At 36.5% G+C, this 7,887-nt stretch overlaps 1 pseudogene; it reads right to left on the bottom strand.

Annotated features, from left to right (window-relative positions):
• The window catches only part of LOC107653239 (SH3 and cysteine-rich domain-containing protein 3-like), a 41,650-nt pseudogene extending 36,215 nt beyond the window's left edge, over positions 1 to 5,435 (bottom strand).
• Between the last annotated feature and the right edge of the window lie 2,452 nt (positions 5,436 to 7,887).

Here is a 7,887-nt window from a genome sequence, read left to right as displayed (position 1 = left end):
TTCAGTTGCTTTGACACAATCTGTATTGTTAAAAGCGCTATATAAATAAAGGTGACTTGACTTGACTTGACTTAGCCTCAAGACAAAGCTATTTGAAAAGATGCCTCATTTGTTTTATAATGCACACATTGTCATCACTATCAGTGAGGCTATAGAAGAGTGCTTTGGATCAGTGTTAGCCAGCCATGAAGCAAAGATGGGGACCACAACACTGCCAAAGTTCCTCTTAAACTGGCTTAGCCCTGAGAAGAGAGATGACACGAGGAGAACCTTACTGCAGGAAGCTATTGCTCTGGAACCACTGCACAGTCCAGCTACAGTGAGTGTGACGTGACGTGACATGTGAAGAGAGATGACACGAGGAGAACCTTACTGCAGGAAGCTATTGCTCTGGAACCACTGCACAGTCCTAGGAATTAGTGCTCTGCCTTTAACCCATCCTTAGTGCACACACACAGCAGTGAACACACACACACCGTGAACACGCAGTGGGCAGCCATTTATGCTGCGGCGCCCGGGGAGCAGTTGGGAGTTCGGTGCCTTGCTCAAGGGCACCTCAGTCGTGGTACTGAAGGTGGGAGAGAGCGCTGTACATTCACTCCACCCACCTACAATTCCTGCCGGACCTGAGACTCGAACCCGCAACCTTTGGGTTACGAGTCCGACTCGCTAACCATTAGGCCACGACTTCCCCTTAGTACGTTTACATGGACAACAATATTCTGATTTTAACACGATTAAGACAATACTCTGATAAAGAATCTACCACGTAAACAGAGATTTTTGAGCTTAATCTTAATCCGGCTAAAGACATACTCAAAGTAAACACAAATCAAATTAAGACGTGGAGTATTTTAGTCGCATTATTGAAGTGCAGTACAGACATGAACACACCTTAATCACACTATTACCGTTGTGTAGGACTTTTTGCCGCATTTTGCGTCAGGATACACACAGCAGTGGTCAACTGTTTGATGGCAAACAAAAGAGCATGGCTTCAACAACGCCATCGTCTGTTTGCACATATAGCATGACAAATAATTAACTGCACTTGAAGATTTTGTAAAATTAAAAATAAAACACCCAAATCTGTATATGGCACCATAACGAAGACAAACTATGATTATTCGTGAAATTCTCGAGGGGACGTCGGATGGCGTCACCTGGGGACGTAATGATGTGTGCCATTAATCGATCTATGAACTATAACATGTAAAACTGGAATATTAAAGGAATATTCTAAAAGCCACTCATGTAAACACCTTAATCATAATTTAGTCTTATTTAGAATAAGGCAAATAATTAGATTACTGATATCCATGTAAACGTAGTCAGTGAGAGATGACAACTCTGTGAAATCTGATGAGTCAGAGGAAAACTTTTTTGTCTTTAATAATGCCAAATCATTATCTGACAGCACAACTCATGATGAAGTCAGAAAGTACTTAGAAGATTCAGATAGCAACCTGACGTCTCTTAAGGCATTTCCCATAGTTAAGAGGCTTTTTATCAAGTACACCACATTGCCTTCCAGTGCTCCAGTGGAGCGTCTTTTTAGACATGGAGGCAATCTTTTGACCTCCTCTTGAAACAGAATGAGTGATGACCACATGGAACAGGTCTTACTGCTCCGCTACAACAAACAGCACTGTCCCAGTGACCTAACCCATGATGACTGATGTTTGGTGTGGACACTTTATCTGTCGCTCTATTGTCCAGTTTGATTTTTGGAGGATAAAGAGCGCGCACACACACACACACACACACACACACACATTTAATTCATTTCTTTCCCTAATTGCATTGATGGCTATGAGACACCAGTGTTTTTCTTTTATTAACTATTTTATTGCCTATTTGGGTTTATGTATATGCTTTATTTTTTAAGATTAAGTTTTGTTTTTCTTTTTCAAGGCATTGTTCCTTGCCAGTGTGTCCTGTCATAGCTATGCAAAGATTTGATTTCTAAAACAGTATTTAACAATTTGTTTGTTATGAAGTCTGGTTTTGTGGTGGCTGTGCTATAAAATTAAATTAATATAAGTTGATATAAAATCAAGTGATGAAAGATTTTGAAATTCTAACAGTAAACAGAGTTGAGTACTACTGTAAGGTTAACCCTGCCTTGTATAAATGTTTGAAAATTATTTAGTTGAAAATATTCATTAGAAACTTAAAAGTAATCCAAAAGTAATCAAATGTAATTAGTTACTTTACTTTTATAAAGTAATTGAAAAGTTACACTACTTATTACATTTTAAATAGGGTAATTTGTAATCTGTAACCTATTACATTTCCAAAGTAACCTTCCCAACACTGGGGTTGGATTAAGGGATCTAAAATATGGTCATACAGAATAAGTCATTAATATGTGCTTTAGAAGTACTATTAAACAGCTAATATGATAGTAATATGCATGCTAGTTAATAGTGAAGATTGGTCCTTAAAACAAAGTGTTACCAATTATTATTCTTTTCTTTCTTTTTTTAAACACTGCAGTCTTTTTTGTGTTGCAAAAAATTATCTCTCATAAATACATCATACTCACCAGGGTTATTGATCTCTTGATCGTATAGTGGAGAGCTGTATGCCCGTCTAAAACCAGGCGGCTGACAAAGAAGATATTAATGAACATAAACGGACAAACTGACAGTGCGATTTTACCATATCATATACGTATAATAAAATGTCTCACTATTTTGCCAAAGCATCTCTGGAACTGCACATATGACTGGCACGAGTGGTGAATGTTGGTCTTGCAGTTTTTGCAGCGCAAGGCAAATTTATTATTGACTAAAAGTAGAAAAGAAATCAGTTATTATACCAAATTAAATTTTGTAATGGGTACGACTCTACTTATTTCTCTAAATGACATCCACATGAGCATAATATGCAGCTTAATTTTACACACTTTGACACATACACAGATCAGTGCCTACTTCATCATCATTCGGTTGACCTGCCCACTGTCCTAACCACAGACAGAAGAACTACTACAACAACAGGATCACTGGACTAAAAAAAACATCACTTTCTAAAGGATCCCAATGTTAGGACAGTGGCTGTTTATCTTCAACTGTGTGAATGTCTCAGCGGATCCTTTGCTTAAGCTGTTGCAGTTCGACGCAGGCTTTGCAAAAAGACGTGTACAGAAAGATATGGGCCTAACAGTAATGCCACAACATTTAAGTAAACAAGTTAATGTATGGGACTTTATCATGTTGGATGAAGCCTGTACTGAGGCTTTACTGATTCTAGTGGAAGCAGAATATTATATATGCTGTTTTCACTATAGGGAAGACACACACCTACACATACAATTGATTCTTGTTGTTGAGGAGTGATTAGATTTCATTGGCAATGATGGTGTGAGATGTGAACTTACGAACAATCATTCGTGCGCAGACGTCACAAAACTTGGGTTTCTTGCAGTAGTGGTCCTTAAATTTGTGTGGCCTGTCATTGACCTGAACTACAGGCTCAGGGGTCGGAGGGGGAGGGGCCTCTTCTTCCTCCACCTCTTCATCATACACAAAATAAACCTGAGGAGGACAGAAAGTGAGCTGTGCACACAAAATACAGACACAAGGAGAGAGACTGACATACGTACAGTGTTGTCGTCCTCCTTTACAACATTGTCTGGAGCTGGAGGGTTATCATGAATATCCAGCGAATCTTTATCCTCAAGTCTGAAACACAATCAGCATTTGGATAGTTGTGCACTTAATAAACCATCCTGATTTGCACTTACCTGTTGTGTCTGGCCTTGCTTTGTGACAATATAATGTTCCTGAAAGAAAATGTAATCTGTGGAAAGACTCACTGGTCATATTGAGCCATAAATACAGCCTCTTCAGCCTGCAGTCAGTCAGGAGAATTCAGCACCTACACAACCATGACACGTAAACTGATCTGATGTTCATTCAAATCATTTGACGATGAAACTCTAACCCTGCTCCTGGAGAGCTACTGTCCTGAAGATTTCAGCGCCAAACCCAGTCAACACCCCCAAACCAGCTAACAATGGTGTTCGGGATCACTTGATAATTACAGACAGGTGTGTTAAAGCAGGTTGGAACTGAAGTCTGAAGGACGGTAGCTCTCCAGGAGCAGGGTTGGAGATCCTTGAATTAAAGGGATTACACTTTTACTAACTCACTAACTATCTAATTAACTAAATACAAGTTTATTCAAGTATCTTAATTAATTAATGCTTCAGAAAAGTAGAGTAGCCTATTAAAAACTTTTTTCCACAAATATAGGTTTCTGTTAGTACTCCAGCATATGTTTTACATACTATCTTATAAACATACATATTCAAGTTCATATTAACAAGTTAGCTTTGTGGTAGAATAGCTTTGGCTTTTGTCGCTGGCTTCATTCATTAATAAATCAGACAATTTAAATGAATCGGTTAAATGAATGACTCTATCATTTCATTTTTCCAACATTTCATATTTCTAAATTCTAAATGTTATATTTAAACATTGATCTCATAACATTATTTATACAATTGTAATTGCAAATGCAGTTTCTTTGCACCTCTGCAGTGCAAAGATATAATTTTGTTGATACAGATTTCATTTGATTGGTAATAGCCTTATATTGTTAATTAGAGTAATTAAACAATGCTCAACAGCATAGAACTTTATTTCTTATAAATAATTATGAGAGGGCTGTCTCTCTTTAGATACTTTAGTTAGTATACAGATAGTTATTGATTTTATAAGCTAATCCTAAACCAAACCCTCACCGAAAACATTTAGCATATTTACAATAATAATAATAAAAAAACAACAACTTTAATTTATACCTGTTTTACAAATGAGGATGTCCCCAAAGGGAGGTTTCTGAAGCTTTTGTCAGGTTTCACTCACAAATGTGTCCCAAAAATATGGTTAAGTAGGCACACACACACGTTTGTTTCTGTGAATTGTGGGGACTTTCCAAATACTTATATTACTTTTATACTGACCAAACGATATTTTCTATCCCCTAACCCTAAACCTACCCCTTACAGAAAACCTGTTTGCATTCTTACACTTTCAGATAAACATAATTTACTATTTTTAATATATTTTTCCGCAGACCGGTCCCCACAATGTCAAAAATTTCAAGTTTTACTATCCTTGTGGGGACATTTGGTCACGCACACACACACATACACACAGTTTCTATTTCTAGGCCAGGAAACTCTATCTGAAGCCAACAAAATTAGGATCTCTCACTAGGCAGACTTTCAGAGGAAATGCAATGGACAATTTCTGTTGCAAATAAATAAATGTAAATGTTGGAACATGTAAAAGCATACATTCTCAACAGGAGGAGTGAATCATGTGACCTAAACTATAGTAAATATACATACCTTTTAATGATGTTTTGCTTTACTATAATCCAATGTCTTCAATGAGTTATCAATCAGAGATGTTGTCCTACAGCGTGTTGTTTATTAGTTATATATATATATATATATATACAGTGGGTACGGAAAGTATCTTCTACTAAATACTGAGCAAAGGGTCTGAATACTTAGGACCATGTGATATTTCAGTTTTTCTTTTTTAATAAATCTGCAAAAATGTCAACGATTCTGTGTTTTTCTGTCAATATGGGGTGCTGTGTGTACATTAATGAGGAAAAAAAAATAACTTCAATGATTTTAGCAAATGGCTGCAATATAACAAAGACTGAAAAATTTAAGGGGGTCTGAATACTTTCCGTACCCACTGTATATATATATATATATATATATAGAGAGAGAGAGAGAGAGAGTTAATCTAAAAAGAGACTGGTCTGAGCTGAGGAACTAACACTTGTAGGTGTACATGTGTCTCTGTGTCAGTCTGAGTGTTTTAAACAGATGGTAAAGAGTAATAAGAGTAATAAGATTGTTGATCAGTTAATACACTCAAAGGAAAATATCTAGAAAAATGGAAAAGCTACTAGTAATTTTCCAGGACATTATCCGTTATCCATTTGTAAGTGTTCAATAATTCAATGTTGTATTTAAAAATACAGCTATTTATATTTTAATATTATATTACGTTATATTATTTTACGAACAAATCTAAATTAACATATATCAAATATTTTTTTGCTGAGATTTGAAGTAGTAAAGTCAATTTCGCGTCGTAATTACGTAATGATGTCATCGGGCAATGGCATCACAACGTCATTTAGCAACTTTTAGCAACAAATTGACCTTCCTTTAGCAACTTCCCCTGAAAATGAGTTGGCAAAACTGTCTGACAGACATGCACACATGTGCAGTCACTTCTAGTCATTCACAGATTCACTGCAGGCCTGTCAGTTTGCATCCAATGTTTAACAAAGAAATTGTAACAACAACAGAAAATGTTTTATCTTTTTCCAGGTGCACCTGAAAACTATAAACTTCCTAGCAGATGCTCAAAAACATTAAATAAGGCACAGCTCTATCATTACCAACATGGTATTTTAAAACCCTTTGGTATTTTTGGTATTTCTTCCAACTTTACAGCTTTACAGCGATATATGCTTACTGGAATTTGTATTTATATCAGATTATTTTATTTACAAGTTTCATGTTTGTGTTTATCCCGTTTTTGCCCCGTTGCATCTGAAAATTACTTTCAGAAACATTTTTTTTCCCCCAAAAAAGTGCGGCACCCCAAAAAATTGTGCCTGCCCCCTCACTTTGTGCGCTCTGGCGCCGACCCTGCCTGCTCATGTTACATATTTTATTTTTACGTGTTTTTACAGCATTGCTCATTATAACCAATCACACACCATTCTGTTGAGCTTAGGAATGCAGTAGCCAATCAGAGGCGTTCAGATTGATTCAGACTGAAACTCACAAATTCCCCAATCATAAGCAACAAAGTGCAAGATGTATGTATGATGTAAGAGATTAATTTATCATACAGTCAGGGATGGGCAGTATTTCTGATAAATGTATTTAAAATATGTATTTGAAATACAAAATACTGTTTAGTATCTTGTATTTAAATACCTTTGAAAAAAATCAAATGTATTTTGTATTTAAATACATTTAACCTTAGTATTTTTGTATTTTCAAAATACATAAAAAACTTTTTGCCAGTCAACATCTTTATTATGCAGTTGATTTCCTGTGTCAACTAGTTCAGACATACCACTTTCATGTGAGCTGCAGCTGTACGAGTCCATCTAGATTTGGGTGAGTGAATTTTCATGATTCCTGTAAGGAAATGAGGAATGATGCTGCCTTCATGTGCAGACATTTCCTACTTCCCAATTCTGAAGTTGTGATTACGAGCTTGTCACATTCAAGTGCTTTGCTGTCGGAAAGAATCATGGAGGACCCCAGGTTTCTTGGGGAAATTTTTTTTAAAGTCAAAATCTTTTGAAGATACTTAATTCAGAATCAGCTTTATTCAGAATCAGAATCAGCTTTATTCGCCAAGTGTGCGCAAACACACAAGGAATTTGTTGTGGTTTTTAAGAAGCTCTTGGTACATACATGCATCCATACATACATATATACATACATATCTGACATGAGTACAGAAACATTTAAAGGGGTCATATGATGCGATTTCAATTTTTCCTTTCTCTTTGGAGTGTTACAAGCTCTTGGTGCATAAAGAAGATCTGTAAAGTTGCAAAGACTAAAGTCTCAAATCCAAAGAGATATTCTTTATAAAAGTTAAGAGTCAGCCACGCCTACCTAAAATGGCTCATTCTAACACGCCCCCACATACCTATGTCGCTATGTGGGAAGATTTGCATAACGCCGCCCAAATGTTCACGCAAAGAAAGAAAGTTTACTCTCGCTGTAGTTTTGTTGTTGCCGCCGCCATGTCGTAAAGACGATGTGTGCTTCGTTGTGAAAGCAAAACTACTTTGTTTGGTCTTCCAAAAGAGGAC

The sequence above is a fragment of the Sinocyclocheilus anshuiensis genome, unplaced genomic scaffold, assembly GCF_001515605.1.
Source record: "Sinocyclocheilus anshuiensis isolate Anshui unplaced genomic scaffold, SAMN03320099.WGS_v1.1 scaffold323, whole genome shotgun sequence".
In the NCBI taxonomy this organism is placed as follows: domain Eukaryota; kingdom Metazoa; phylum Chordata; class Actinopteri; order Cypriniformes; family Cyprinidae; genus Sinocyclocheilus; species Sinocyclocheilus anshuiensis.
Note: the sequence above shows the minus strand (reverse complement) of the source record. Positions and strands in the feature narration are given on the sequence as shown.